Here is a 16,353-nt window from a genome sequence, read left to right as displayed (position 1 = left end):
TGAAAATGTTCTAATGTAGTTTCTGTGATGATGGAAACGTTCCACAGCTCTGTACTGTCCAATATGGAATCTGCTAGCCATGTGAATTATGTTTTCCCCCTGGTACCAGGGATCCAATTCAGATCCTTGCCAGGCAGCTGCAGCACCCTGAGCTACATCCCGGCCCTAGCCATGTGAATTCTTGCAACCTGGTGAAGGCAATTTAGGACATGAATTTTTAATGCCATTTAAATAGCCACATGTGACTACTGGCTGTGCACTCAACTGTGCAGTTCCAGTGTTTCTTGAATCAAAAACCAGTGGTTTCCTTAGGGGACTCCTCCAATGACTGCTAAGGGGTTGAAAGTTAAGGTTGGAAAAAGAGGAAAGCTCTTAGGAGATTTCTCTGGCCACTTAAGATCTGAAATTCTCCACAGCTTTTGGAGGCAGAGGCTGGAAAACCCACTAGGAAGAGTGTAAGGGAAGGATGCTTGAGCAAAATTCAGTACATTTGTCCTTCCACCTCCCGCTAATGCCAGTGGGAGTAAAAGGCCCACGACTGTGGTCGCTCAGGAGATGCTTATAATTACACAGAATCAGGTTGGGTCCCTGGGGCCATCTGTGCATGGAAATCGCTGCCTTGGAGCTGGTGGAGAGGTGGAGGTGGTGTTCATTTGTGGATGGAGTTTGCAGAGCCAGATGAGGGTTTAGAGGCAGAGGGACCCGAGGGCCCATACTGGCCACCTGCCGACTGAACAGACCCTTTCCACTTTGGGTTACGGTCTTGTTCTTGGTCTTGAACACTGTGCGTGGCTCCCGCTTGTTCGTGAAGGAGTTGGTCTCTCCTGTGAGCAGGTCTGTGTTGTAGGTGAGGGGTTGTACAAGCAGAACCACCGCTTGGCCTGTGGGCCGATGCCACAGCTGGTTCAGGCATACTGCCACTGGGGCAGGCCCGGGTGGGTGATGAGCAGGCGCTGGTGGGCAGTAAAAGTGTCTGTGAGAAAATGCCGATACAATGCTCTGTCCAGGAACCAGACCTCAGCGTCTTGTGCTAAGGCTGCTTTCCCAGCTTTGCAGACAAGGCAACCTCTCCCATTCCCATTCCCCGAATCCAGCTCAAATATCACTTCGAGAGTCAAAATGAGGCTTCTCTGGCGGGTCTCCGCCGGCTTCATATGCATCGTCCTGAGGGTCTGCCAGAGTTGGTGCGTTGGGAAGTGAGTGCACAGAAGACCGGTTGAGCTCACTTAGCTCTGAGACGCTGTTCACTGCCACGTTGCCCCGAGGAACGATGGGCTCCCCTAGCTTCAGGTCATGAGGAAGCCTCTGGTCCCCAGGTCAAAGTTCTTTCTATCCTCAGGCATCATACAGTTACTTGATGATGCTCACCTCTGTCCCACCTGGAGAAGATCCCAGGAGGTGGGTGACGCCACAGGCCAGCTTCTCCAGGTGCGGCTTGTGGCAGCTCAGCGGCGGGGGCGGCCTCTGCTCCTTGGCTCATGTCCCAGCTCCGAGGGCAGCGGAGGAGGTCGGGGGACCCGCTCTGGTCGGGCAGAAAGAGCTTGTAAGAATGCAGAAGTGAACAACACCCAGTTGGGTTTGTCTCTGAAAAGCTAAGGCTAGCATTCATTTGAACAAAAGACTCAGTGGAAACCTAGAGAGACCCAAGCGTGGGAAACAACGGCAGTGGTGCAGGAAAAGAATGAGACAAGGTCTGCACAGCAGTAGGTCGGGGGACCCGCTCTGGTCGGGCAGAAAGAGCTTGTAAGAATGCAGAAGTGAACAACACCCAGTTGGGTTTGTCTCTGAAAAGCTAAGGCTAGCATTCATTTGAACAAAAGACTCAGTGGAAACCTAGAGAGACCCAAGCGTGGGAAACAACGGCAGTGGTGCAGGAAAAGAATGAGACAAGGTCTGCACAGCAGTAGAGCTGAGCCGCAGTGTGGTAGGTGTGTAAGCATAATCCAGTCAGTGTGAGATCAGGAGAGACAGAGACTCAAGAGGAGGCCAGGTCTGGTGCCTGGGAGCTGGCTGTGCTCACTTTATGGAGAACAGGAGAGCTGGGGATCGGTATCCGGATGAGACCCGCTGTGTGCGAACTCCCTGCAGGCCTTTGCAGAAGGTGCTCTGGCAGCCTGCAGCTAGGGAGAGGCTCTGCTGAACACAGATTTGAGAAGATGAGCCATGTCTTATAAATATGGGAGGAGATGGAGGAAGTCGGAATTGAACTCCAGAGGGGTCAACAGCCAACTAGCAGGAGTGGAAAAGAAGTCAGAGAATAAGATTCCGAAAGTCAGGAGAAGACACAGGGCAGAAATTCTCACAAAGACAAAGTGGGCAGCCAGATTTCAAAGAGGGCTTCGGACAGTTGTCAAAATGACCACAGTAAAACAAACTACCATTTGGCTGGACAATTTGAGATGCCTGGTGACTGGAGGGCAATATCGTGAATCCGAAAACTAGATTACAGAAGATGGGAAGAAATCAACGGTAAAAGGCAACTGATAAATTTCTGACAGCTGCGATGAAAAGAAAGCACAGAGGGAGGTTTGCAGCTTGGGAAGGGGCTAGAGGGAAGAGGATGCTCTGCTCTGAGTGTCTCCTGCCTTCTCTCCGCTGCTCTGTGACAGTGATTCCCTGTCTTTCCAGTGGTCCTCTTTCTTGGTCCCTTTGCACTTTTTCTGGCTCCGCCCCTTGCTGTAAGTCTTTCTTCTTCTCAGGCATCCTGTTAAGTTCCCTGCTCAAGTCCAGGCAGGAATGCCTGAAATTCATCAGCCTGGGGAAGACCCATGCTCAGAACAGGTTTGAGGATTTGCAGGTGGAAGGGCCAGAGACACTGGCTGTCAAGGAAACTGACCCGCCCAGCAGCATCCCGCTAACCTCCGGCGCAGCTGTGTCCCCGAACATGCAGCAGACCAACCTGCTCTCATCGTTCTTGTGCCCACTTTCGCCTCCAGCCATCTTCCTTTATTTCTCACTGGTTTCCTTGGCCTCTCCCTTTTTCTGCTATGCATTTCCTAACTGCGTTTGAAAATCCTCCCTGGCATTATACAGTTTTTATTGAGATGAGATACTTTTTGTGAGTTCTGTCCTCCTCCACAGCCAACCCCCATTTCCAAACATTCCCTTTAAAGGAACAAGTCTGTTTCACTCTAAAAGTTTTGGGAATAATTACCTCAGAGGAAAAGAGTAGAATTTAAATTCTGGTTTAGCCTCCATTTGGCCTTACAAATCTCATGAAAGACCAAGTTGATTCCACTTACAAGCTGCAGTTTGGGGGAGAAATGGAAACAACTACAGCTTCATGTATTGCACACTTGACGTTTATTTTCCAGTGGCTCAAAGTAAGTGAAAGTCTTATAAGTTACTTAGGTAGAACTATCCCTTTGTGTTTTCCCAGTGTCATATATATAATTTTTTTTTATACCGGGGATAGAACTCGTGTCCTTGCACTTTCTAGGCAGGTGGCAGCACCACCCAGCTAAATCCCCAGCCCCCTATTTTATATTTTAAAAACACTTGCTGTTACATTTCTATAAACCAATCCTGCCTGTCTTGGAAAAAATTCCATATTACTCAGAGCAGCCCAAAATCATTCTCTGCCAAACCATGGAGGTGCCTTGCCCACTTGAGAAATTGACAAATGTCAACCCCAGAGCACAGAGGAGCCCAGCTCCCCGGCCTGTGCCCGGCTGCTCCAGGCCCAACACCCACAGCAGGTGCCCCCCCCAACGCCCAAAGCCCAGTTTGAGAACTGCAGGCTTCGCCACTGTTCCAAATCCAGAAAGCCACAGTCACTGGTTTGCAATATATTTCAAACATTCAAGTAGCCTAAGGAAATGAGGTTGATGGAGACGTTAGTAATTTGTCCCTCCTAATCCCCAGTGTTTATTTCGTATGACTGAACAGTTTCAGTGTGCCTTCCTGGAGAATTAGCAAGCCAGGAGAAACACGGGGGCCCTGCTCACCCTGGTTTGTGATTTCTTGTGGAACAACACCACCTCCTGGTTATTCTGGTTTTGGGCCAATTACAGGAGATGACTGAAAGTATTTGATTCCCTAGTCCCGCATTTTACTTTATTGCCATGGCTACAGCTGGAGTATACCAGCATAATTTAAGTATAATCATCTTCCTGAGATAGCTGTTCATCTATGACCTCGTTCTTTGCCCCGAGATCTCATTCTTATGTTTTATCATGCACCTGTCACAGTAGGTAGTGTACAAAGGTGTTCAAGTAGTTTTTGTTTGTCTCACTATTTAATGATGATCTACTTAATGATGGTTTTTAATATAATTTTCTTCTTCACCTTTCATAGAATTCAGTATCACTCATGCAAATATATGTAACAGAATGTCTAATAATTTATTGAAACTTAATATGACAAAGGAGGGCGTCTCATCTTTTTGTCTTACAAAATCTGTAGCCCTAGTAATTCTGAACTCCTGAGATAGATACTTAAAGACATAGTGTTTCCTACTTCTTAGTCTTTTCCTCTTTGAGATGATAATGGTGTCTTATTTCTTCTGGTGCTAATGTCTTTCTTGTCCTCTTCCTTCTCTGCTGAATTCCTGGTTCTGTGGTAATTAAACTTACACCTCTGTTGTAGCTGTGTTTCTCAGCCCTTCTTCGTATGCAGATTGTTTTCTCCTTTACATCGCAGCACGCATGCTTTTCTCCTTGAATTCCACTGAACATCATTTCATTCATGATAGTGAAAGTCTGGAAACAATGCCCATACCCAGCTGGCAAGGAGCTAAATGCTTCTGTTTACAGAAATGGATAAATTATTGTCTATCTATGCAATGGGATATTAAGCAACCATTAAGGACATTGGTTTGCAAACATAAAATAATACTAAGTTAAAAGCAAATTTAAAAAGTCAGTGCAATCCTATTTTTTGAAATATATGTATGAGCAAAGACCAGAAAAATAACACCAAAATATATACATAGGGTAACACATGATGGGTCTTTTTATATTTTTCTAACCCGTTCTTATACTGCGCTGATGTTTAAGAAAGGATAAATTATTAATTTAAATGTTTAAAACTTAATTTTAAATGCTTTCTTTCTTGTCTCAAAATAGGCAACTGCCCTTTAGCACCTACAAATGAAGAATTCCATTCTCTACTTGGTGAAATATTTGAAAGAAAAATGCACATGTGATTACTTGTCCAGCTCAGTCCACGACAGGCCATTTCCTCTGGACGAGCCCAGCACAGCGACTTTCATACGGCGGCTCACACTGAAGAGCTTGCTCGTTCTCACAGCTGCGGACCACTCCGGTGGCTTGGCCTCTTGGAACGGAGCCCGACGGACAGCTCACAGGAGGAGAATACAACCGCGGGCTGCTTTCCCCCGTCCATCCCCGTCCCACGCAGGTGGCCGTTCCGTCGTGGTGAACCGAGTCCGCGGCCACAGTCCCTGGTCACGCCTGCCGCTCTCCACATTCCGCTTTCGTGTTGTTGCTTTGCACTCCCACCGACAGCCTGTAGCAACTGTGGCGTTAACAATAGCAATGCAGAGAAAAGAGAAGAGAAGATACCAAAAAGGAAGGGGAGGAATTGGGAAAAATAATGCATTAATGCACATTCTGAACATTTCACTCGTGCTCAGCACTGACTTCATACATTTCCACACTTACTTTCCACAACCACCTTACACACTAAAATAGCCTCATTATCTCTGATTACAGATGAGGAAACTGAGACTCACGAAAGGTCACCCGAGGCCCATTGGTAGGGAGAATCACGTGCACAACCACTCTCATGTAACAGCCAGCCATGCACCATGAAGCATTCCAGGTAGTGCCCTGTATGAAGGCTCTGAAAGATCTGTAAGAGAAGGACAGAGATCTGATTGGAATGTGTGTGTGATAAATCAACCTTTCCTTAGTCTTAGATCTCAAAATGCAAATTCCGTGATGTCCTCATGCAGAGAAAACAAGCTCTAGTGACCCAAGTTTTGCAAGAGAATAGCACATGTGAGAGACCAGGCAAATACCAGAGCTTGGCTCTAGTTCAGCCTCAGTGAACATCAGGACAGTTACATCTATCACTGGGGTCAGGAATACCTTTTCTTTTCTCTCACTGAGTTTATTGGTACATTTTCGGGACACAGGACAGTTACATCTATCATTGGGATCAGGAATACCTTTTTTTGTGAGAGTTCTCAGACTGTACCTACACCAGTCTTCAAGCTGTCCCCTCGTTCCCTCCTGAGTCACTCTCTGGTGTCATGATTTCTCCCATCCTAAGGTGTGGGGGGTGGGGTTGACCCAGGACAGTGCTGTCCAAGTTACATTACAGTAGAATGAATCCATTCGACATACAACAGTGTGTCTAATACGCTGAAAACTATTAACACAGATACTAAAACACGCAGTGTCCCTGCCCTTCCACGGTCAGTCCTCCAGAGCAGGCAAGCAGATTTTGTTCAGCAAAAGTTCAGAGAAAAGGGACTGGAGACAGCAACTGGTGGGCCGTGGGTGTGGGGGGCACTGAGAACAGCTCCCCAGGAAGACGGATTCTGAAAACTTCACTTCTTGGTCACAACTAAGCATTTGTGAACCCAGTAATGATACGAAAGGCATTAAATGTCAGGAAGGGAATTGTTTTAAAAAATTGAGAAAGTTCCTTTGACTCAAAAAGAGCAAATCATTCCAAATTTCTAGAGGCTCTGGTACGTTTGGGAAAATAGAGGAAAAGCAAAAACGAAGAAGTTGGGAAAGGGCAAATGAAGATGAACCTGATCCCCCCCATAAAAGATTCCAGGGCTTCAGGCCAAAGTGGGGAGTTGGGAAGCGTCAGCCGTGAACTGCGTGATCCTGGAGAGTGTAGAAACGTTACGCCGAGGTTGTACTATGCAGAGTTTGTAAAAGAACAGAGGAAATGCTTTGCCATCCTGCCAAGTGGCGATGCAGAATTATGTGCATATATGAATTCTAAACATGATGTGTGCAGCATTGTTAGAAAGAAAAGTCAAGACAAAAAGATGATACAAAAGGGAAATACCAAGATTGCAGTAATGACTAATTTTGGTGCTAGGGTGATGATTAAACTAATCTAATAAATACATATTGCATATGTTTAAATTTCATTTTTACAAAAGATGTAAAACTCTGCTGCTGTCTTTGTAAAGAGCCAAAAAGTAAAGCAAGTTTGTCACTTTTATTTCATTGTGTATGTGTTGAAATTTAATATCGTAGCACTAGACTGATGTGTCTTGAAAAACAGTCTTTATTCCCTGTGAATTTAGTGTTGTATTTGAAACCTGAGGTTCCTGTTGTCAGCGTTGTTTTTCTTCAAATGGTGTTAGAAGTGGACTGGAATCATAATTTTTGGAGCGAGACAGTATGGTTTATAAAAATCCAGAGACAAAGTGAAGCTAACGTGGGTTTATTTCCAGATGTCTGCTCCCTAGGATGTTGCCTGATTCTCCTGGAAAAGGGCGGTCACCATGACGACCCACAGCTGCATCAGGTTCCAGTGGAGGCGGAATAACATGGGTGATGTGGATACATTTCAGCCAATGGGCTGCAGTTAATTGTTACAATGAATACTCACAACCTGAGAAACAGCATGGAGAACCAAGCCATTCTCGCATATTTGGTAGAGCTTTACTCCCAGGTTCATCATTCTGTAAGGGTGGTTTGGATTATGCTCTCCCGAGATATTTCCTAACATCAGGATGCAAATGTCTCTCTTACTTCCTGCCCTGTTGCATGGACTTGTAATGTCTTCCTGCTGTGACTACTCCACCATCTTTCTGTTTCTTTGCCTGGAAATTGGTGACTCATCTGAAAGTTTATGAATTGTATTCCAAATGTAACTCTTTGTGATTGTTTACCGCTATAAGAAAGATAGGACATCCAGTTTTCCCAGCTCCATTTATTAAAGGAGCTGTCTTTCCTCCAGTGTAGGTTTTTGATCCCTTCCTCAAAGATCAGACAGTAGAATGTACCCACGGGGTGGGGGGGTCTGCAGTTTCTGTTCTATTCCATTGATTAAAATATGGAGGGGAGAGGAGGGAAGAGAAAGAAAATGGATAAAAAGCAGAATTAAGATATGTTACATACCTGTATCAACTCTTCACAAAGAATGTAAACATTTTGGGCTGCACACAGGTAGTAAAATGAAAAAGAAAGTTAGGAGACCCGGATGGTCTAGTCTCAATGTTGCTGCTCCCCCCACAAACACTGGAGAAGGCATTGACAAATTTGTAAAGTAGCCTCAAGTCTGATGCTTAATTTTTTTCATTAAGTTTACTGGTACATTTTAGTACACAGTACAGTTACATTCCTCGTTGGGATCTTGAACCTTTGCATGCTGTATCTTGCTTCTTAGCTTTTCGCTGTTCCCTTGGCCTCCCTTCACCCGCCTCCACCCATCCTTGCTTACTAGGACTTTGTTTGCGTTTTTTCTTTTTCTCACATTTATTCCATTCCCTTCTTGCCTTTTCCCGATCCCTCCCACTTCCCCTTCCCCTTTGGATCTTTTCTTCGTATTCCACATTATCTATCATACATTTTGATCCTTATTTAGGATTAGAAGTCCCATCCGACCCAGCTATTCCCCTGCTGAGTATCTTCCCAAAAGAATTAAAAGGATCATACCACAGCGATATATGTTTATAGTGGCACAGTCTAGCTAAAGCTTGGAAACAACCTAAATGCCCATCAACGGGAGACTGAATAAAGAAGTATTTTTAACAAAGTGGAGTACTACTCAGCCTAAACAATGAGAAACTAGAGACATTTATAGCTAAATGGATGCACATGGAAGCCACACTCTTAAATGAAATAAATAGGACTCAGGTGTAATGGCCGACTAGTTTCTCTGCTGTGAGAAACTAATGCTTAATTTTTAAACACATAGCACAAAGAGGGTGAAAAAAGTTTTCATTTGTATGGTTTATTCTGCCTCAAAAGCAACAATGTGCCTAACCTCACGCAGAGTCAAAGTCAAGGATGAACTTCTGCTTAGGGGTACGGAGTCTGGGACTCCACGCCACACTCTCGCGGGCTTGAGCCTCGGAGGCTCCTCTTCTCCAGCTCAATGGCAGCTCTACAGAGCAACCCACTAGCTCCCCCGTGTGGCAGGACTAGGTAACAGCCACTACTCTCTGCAAGTTTCCCCCTGGTCTCTGCATGGCTGACTTCCCTTAAGCCTCTGGTTGTTTTTGTTAACTTAGTAGTGAGTTCTCCCCGCCCATATTATGTAAAACAGGAACTTCCCTAGCGCCCCACTTTTCACGCAGAGGTTTTCATCAGTAGAACGCAAACTCCACGAGAGCAAGGAGTGGTACAGGTCTTGCTCACCCTCCTAGAGTCCATAAATAGCTCATCACATAGTATATGCTTAAGAAATATTTATGGCAAAAATGCAGCAGTTTAAATTAGGGAAGCTATTTCAAAGTGCAGTACTTGCTAAAAAACAAAGTAAATATGGCTTAATTGAGAAAATAAATATTGGATGAAGTTGTTTTTATTGTTTGTTTGTTTGTTTTGTTTTTGGCACCGGGGATCAAACTGAGGCCCTTGCACTTGCAAGGCAAGCGGAACCACTGAGCCAAATCTCTGGCCCTAGATCTAGTTATAGTAAAATTGTAATGTAATATCACAAAGTAAAGGAGTTTTTCTTTGAGTTAATGAGGATAATTGAGAAGAAAGAAGAGAATCAAGTGGTTAACACTAACTCTCAGGTGAGTAGTAGAAGTTTTTGTCAGCAAAGATCTGGTCTCGGAATTTTATGGTTTAGGAAAGTAGGAGCAGATGGTATTTTGCCTCCCATGTAGAGAGTTGTGAATCACACGGAACCAAAGTTACCATGATTCTGCTATTAGTGGGGAGCAAATGAACATAAAGAGGATATGTGTGAGTTAGGCTGTTTAAAATCAGCAGTTTTTTATGGTAGGTAAATTAAGGAAAAGCCTAAAACAGTAGAGATAATGCTACGTGAAACCAAGTAATTCTAATCATTGTCTAATGGTTGGGGTGGACGTGAGACATGATGGCGCCCACCTGAAATCCCAGCTACCTTGGTAGCTAAGGCTGAAAGCCAGCCTGAACAGCTAGCAAATCTCTGCATCGAAGTAAAAATAAAAATGGCTAAGAATGTAGCTTAGCACTCCCTAATATCAATCCCCAGTGTGAGATAGATGACAGATAGGTTTAGATTGATTGATTGATTGATTGGCAATCAATACCTGTCATTATAGAGACTCTGTGATGCTCAGATTGATGATAATTTCCAGGGTCACGATTTAGGGGTTCATGCCACTCTCTTGCTATGATTATGAGATTGTACACTTAGTAAATGAAATATACTAAGTCAACCTCAGTTATACAGAAACTAAGGCTTATCTTGAAAGGCTTTGACAAGTGTCATTTGAAAATTCTTCATTCCAGAAATGGAAGAATTTTCAGAAGGTAGCTATGCAGCTCCTGCCAGCAAGTGGGTTTAGCTGATGGTGGGGCTCTCTATCCTCTCACAGAGGGCTCACCTGGAACTGGAAAATCCCTAGAAATAGAAGCTGCATTGCCAAGCACAGGCAGAATATGGTTGTAAGGCAGAATCGGTTCTGTTTAGTATTGTGTGAGTACCACAGTTGGGAGAAGAAATAAAGAAAAAATGTCTGCCATTCTTAAAGGTAGGTCAAAGGTACCATTCTCAAAAACTTGGGAAGAGGCACCAGCCCTGAAGGCTACACCTCAAAAATAGAAAGTCTGGGCCAGGGATTTAGCTCAGTGGTGCCACCACCTGCCTCATAAGCTCAAGGACCCAAGTTTGATCCCCAGTACCCACCAAAATAGAAAGTCATAGCAGAAAATCAACTCAAAGTTCCCCTCACATTCACTCTTCTATGCTTGAAGTACAGTAATTAAACGACACAAAGAATTAAGAGGCTTCTTTTAATTTTAAAGAGCTTTGCTTGCAATTGCTTCCTATACAGAGGCTGCATCCCATTGAGGTTGAGTAACCTAGAACAAGTGTCCGCAAGGCCCTAGATAATATGTTTTTATCTTTTCCAGAATATTAGGAAAAGAGTCCACTGGCAACTTTCCTTTCTGGATACGGAAAAATATTTTGCAAACAGAAGAGTACAGCCTAAAGAAATGTTGATCTTGAAAACAAAATATAATTTTCAATTACTTAACTCTTCCTGTGTGTATGCATTTACCAAGAAAAGTCTTTCTTGGGTTCTAGAAAAACATTGAAGGGCCAAATAAAACAGTTTTATTTACATAATGAGGCTCCCAGAATAATCTAAATGGAACAAGTTTCGGGGGGGTCTGAAATCCCTCTCTATCAAAAGAAAAGGTCAGAGGTATTTATGTTATCAGCTAATGCTTGGCAAATGAGAATGATAACCTTGAAAAAAGAAAATGAGTCAAGCTTTTAGAACTGCACTAACATGTGCTAATTTTAATATTAATTAAAAAGTATGAGTGCATTCTGCAGTACATGATGTTTACACATGCTGTGTAACGATGGTACATGTACATGACACGTCCTGATGCTTTCTTCTTCCCTTATTCTCTCGTCCCTCCCTGCTCCCTCCGTCTCTTGGTCACCTTCCCACTGGAGAAAGACCTGCCTCTGTCAGCTCTTGGAGTGTTGGCTTTTGGAATGTATCCCCAGAGGTTTAATTGCTTTCCTTAGGGAAATAAACCCAAGAGTAATATTTGACAACTTCGTCATAGGTGAGAGATTTTTAAAATTAATTTTATTGGTACATTTTAGGCATACAATATAATGGCATTCATCATTGGAAATTTGCACCTTTATATAATTCATCTTGGTTCTCATTTTTTCCCTATTCCCCTGCGCTCCCTTCAACTCCTCCACCCCTCCCTGGGTACAAAGGCTTTGCTTCCTTTTTTTTATTTTTCTCATATTAATTCCATTCCTTCTTTCTTTCCCCTCCCTGTCCCACTTCCCCTTCCCCTTTGCACCTTTTCTTCCAATTTCACATTATTTATTATACCTTTTAGTCCTTATTTACACTTTCAGTTTCTCACAATAAACTATTTAGCATTACACACGTGTGTCCTATTTATTTCACTTAAGGGTATCGCTTCAAGGTGCATCCACTGAGCTGTAAATGTCTCTAATTTCTCATTCTTTATGGCTGAGTAGTACTCCATTTTATTTAAAACACACACACACACACACACACACACACATTTTCTTTATCCCATCTCCTGGTGATGGACAATTAGCTACTTCCAAGATTTAGCTATCATGAATTGTGCTGCTGTGAATATGAGTGCACATATGTCACTGTGGTATGATTCTTTTAATTCTTTTGGGAAAATACCCAGCAGGAGAATAGTTGTGTCAAACGGACTTCCAACCTTAGTTCTTTGAGGCATCTCCACAGGGGCTGCACCAGTCTACACTTCCATCAGCAGCGGAGCAGGGTTCCTCTTTCCCCACAGCCTCCCAGCCTTTGTTACTGGTTAATTTCTTGATAGCAGCCATTCCTTCCGGGGTGAGATGGAATCTCATTGTTGTTTTCATTTGCATCTCAGCACCACTCTTCTCCAATATAGTTTTGGAAACATTAGCCACAGCAATTAAACAAGAGAAAGAAATATAGGGAATAAAGATAAGAAATGAAGTAAAATTGTTATTTGCAGATGACATGAATCTCTATGTAGAAGACCCTGAGAGCTCCACCGAAAGTCTTCTAGACTTAATAACCAAACTCTGTAAAGTAGCTGGATATGAGGCCGACGCACACAAATCAATAGCTTTTCTGTACACACAAAACAGGCTCACTGGGAGAGAAATGGGACAAGCAATTCCTTTCACAATATCATCCAAAAAAACTGAAATACCTAGGAATAAACCTAACAAAAGCAATCAAAGACCTCTACTCTGAAAACTACGGCAGTCTGAAAAAAGACATTGAAGGGGATATTAGCAAATGGAAAGGCATCTCTTGCTCCTTGGCAGGAAGAATCAAGACAGTGAAAATGAAAATGGCCATACTTCCAAAACTGCTATATAGATTCAGTGCAATCCCAATAGAAATCCCGGCAACATGAGAAAATGATCCAAAAATTAAGTTGGAAAAGAAAATACCTGAAATAGCAAAAGCAATTCTAGACAATAAAGACAAGGTATGGGGTATCACAATCCCCAACTTGAAACTATACTACAAAGCAACTGTGACAAAAATAGCATGGTACTGGCAAAGCAACAGACCTGAGGACCAGTGGAACAGATTAAAAGATGCAAAAACAATTCCAGACACATTCAGCCATCTCATCTTCAACAAACGAGTCAAACTTACTCACTGGAAGAAAGCCTCTTTGATGAATGGTACTGAAAATACTAGGTTTCAGCTTGCCAAAGATTAAAAAAAAAGAGAGACATTTTTTCAACAGTAATCTGGCACCAACATTTAGTCCTTCCTAAAATAATTTCTTATCAAATCCATCATCACATAGCAGGACCCTCTGACCTGGCCTGGACAGCCTTGGCTTTGTAGTTCTACAAACTACAGAAACTGGTCGTTACAAGACCTGACTGAACTTTTCTATGAATCTACTACTATTTTCCCAAATTAAAAAACAAAACCTTTAGATTGTTTCCTTGTTTGCTTAAAAAAAAGGAAATAAAAAGGGACTTAATGATCTCCAACAAGAATGGTTCATATAAGTGTGATAAGAATGATTCAGCTTCAAGTTTTCTAGAACTTTATGATTTGAGAAAGAAATTGAATCACAAAGTGCACCTCTTGTTCCATTCCCTAAACACTTTGTCTTATGATGAGAGACAACTGCTACCCCTCACAGTGTTTAGGAAAGTGTACCTGATAGCTAATGTGTCCTAGTTAACTTTACCTGTTTCTTTTTATGTTCTCTATTCAGAGTATTTATTAACTGCCCGTGTGGCTTGCTTTTGCTAATTAGCACCTTGCAGTGCTGCTTTAGAAAAGCTAAGTGATAAGGTACAAGATCCCAGCAATGAATGTAACTGTACTATCTACCTAGAATGTACCAATAAATTAAATTTAAAAAAAAGAAAAGCTAAGTGAAAGAGCCTTGAACACAAAGTAAAAGTTAAACAATAGGCCAGACGTAGATCAGAAATGCAAAGAAGTCAAACAAAATATTTTTATGCGTTTATTGAGAGACATCGAAGGTTTCTGAAACTTCCTTTATTACAACTGATTAAAACCCTGAATTTAAAAATCTAGGCTTCGGGGCCAGATGTGGTGGCGCACACCTGCAATATTAACACTCTAGGCTGAGGCGGGAGGATCACGGGCCTGAGCCCAGCCTGGGCAATGCAGTGATTTAGCAAGACCCTATCTCAAAATAAAAATAGAAGAAAAGGACTCAGGATGAAACCCAGAGTGAGGGCACTGGATTAAATCCCCTCTACTGCAAAAAGAAAAACAATCTAGACTTTGATTTACCACCCACAGTAAAGTAAAACAAAGGTAAGAGGAATGGTAGGTAGACTCGAGAAAGAACAACATATTTCTCTGGAAGATAGACAGGTCAGTGACAATTCTCTCAGCCACTCCAGAGTAATGTTTCCAGCAGATGATAATGAGATAAATAAGTTAATATTGGAAACTCAGTTATATTGCTTTTAATCTACAGTAGAAAATTTCTTAACCAACTTTCAGCTACCCAACTCATGAGCTTAGTCTGCACTCTCATTGCCGCTGTAAAGCCTGTGGCCTGTTCCCACAGCAAAAACCAGATTAAGCCTATCACCACCCCATCTGTACCTCTTGTTGCAGATAATTAAATGTGCCACCATTAACATAAATCAGGAAGAGCAGACGGAGCACAGAGCATAATAAACAAAAGTCTAGGCTTCCTGGGTTTGTAAGCCATGTGTAGATCTTTGGCTATCATGATTGCTACGTGGCAATAACCGGAAGCAAGCAGAAAAAACTACTGTGTTTAGGAGATAGAGAGATAGCAGACTGGTCTTCTTTCTCCTTAGCAATAAAATTCCCATGGGTTTTTGAACCCTAAAGTGACCCCAAACCCCTGCACAGTCATCATGGAGACCGTAAGTGCTGGTTGACCTCCAACATAAGCACATGGTACACAGCCCACTTCCTGAAAAATTATTAATAAAGAAAATGCTAAGGGCCACTGAGGACTGTGGATAGGGCTATTAATCCAAGGATAAAACCTGTGCTGTTAATCGAGGCTGAACGAGAAACACTCTGCTACCCAGGCATTTGCTTGTAGACCTGCTATATGTTCTCCACTTTTCCCTTTTCTTGTTGAACATTTCCACTGTAGTAATTATTCTGTTTCTACTCTACCCTCATATAATACATACAGGAAGAAATGTAACTTTCCTTTTGATTTTATGGATCATCAGACCGCAATGAGGGACCTTTAGACTCTTTGGAAAGCATTGGAAGGCACTGAGAGAACTTGGACTTCAGGGTAGGAACTTGAAGAGACCATGGATATTTTCATTAGGATGGAAATTCTTTACCGTGGAAGGATTTTATGTTCAAGAATTAGTGAATACTTGAATAATCCAAGACAGATACATGCCTCCTGTTTTCAATGACTGAGGCAAGGATACAAATGGAGGTGTCATACCAAGATTTTTTTTTAAACCTATCAAATAAAATGTTGTAATAGATTGTTTCTCAGCTGGCCACGGAAGGCCCTCCCATCCTGCATGCCATTTTGTACTGCAATTTGACCACTTCTTCCGTTCAATAGTTGGATCAATTTTCCCTCCCCTTTTCCTTGGCAAGTCCTATAACTTGCTGTAGGGCACTAGAAGATGGCAGACGTATGACTTATTGGTCTAGACCATAAAAAACATTACAACTCCTCATTTTCTCCCTCTTGGATGACAAATGCCACATGAAGAAGCTCATGATTGACTCTATGATGATACGAATATACACAGAAAGAGGCCACTGGGAGAGCAAAGCAAGCACCTTACTGTCTGCCAGCATCAAGGCTCCAAACATGAGTGATGCCATTTTAGATTTTCCAGACCAACCTACACCCCCGTGGAACTGCCTGTACAAGAACAACAAAAAGACTGTAATCTTAAACTGCAAACAATTTTGGCACAGTTTGTTATATAACCACGGATAAGTGATGTGCGGCAAAAAATAGTTATTATGAAATGAAAGGCCAAATTCAATTTTAGATATTTGAACTCTCTGGAGTTCCGTATTGGAATTTGCCAGTGCCAGGCACCTTGGCAGATACACGCTTCTGTTCTCTGTCCATCTCCTGTCCACCTGTACTAAAAGGAGTCTCAAACACATGTGAAAGGACTCCTAGTCTTCTCCCCCGAACGCCACTCATACTCCAGAAGTGCATGGAGTTCACCCTCCAAAGGATCCACTTGAGGCCT

At 42.8% G+C, this 16,353-nt stretch overlaps 1 long non-coding RNA gene and 1 pseudogene across 1 annotated transcript in view; both read right to left on the bottom strand.

The window, feature by feature from the left end:
• Positions 1-649: 649 nt before the first annotated feature.
• LOC104871345 lies at positions 650-2,940 on the bottom strand (annotated as a pseudogene).
• A 2,215-nt stretch (positions 2,941-5,155) lies between these two features.
• The window catches only part of LOC104871306, a 68,225-nt gene continuing 57,027 nt past the window's right edge, over positions 5,156-16,353 (bottom strand). The window contains exons 2-3 of the long non-coding RNA XR_782811.2: positions 5,696-5,814; positions 5,156-5,478 (exon numbers count right to left, since the gene is read on the bottom strand). This is a non-coding gene — a long non-coding RNA (uncharacterized LOC104871306). The remainder of the gene's footprint in view (positions 5,479-5,695; positions 5,815-16,353) is intronic.

Source organism: Fukomys damarensis, unplaced genomic scaffold (assembly GCF_012274545.1).
Source record: "Fukomys damarensis isolate Sample0158 unplaced genomic scaffold, DMR_v1.0_HiC HiC_scaffold_3, whole genome shotgun sequence".
Classification (NCBI taxonomy): domain Eukaryota; kingdom Metazoa; phylum Chordata; class Mammalia; order Rodentia; family Bathyergidae; genus Fukomys; species Fukomys damarensis.
Note: the sequence above shows the minus strand (reverse complement) of the source record. Positions and strands in the feature narration are given on the sequence as shown.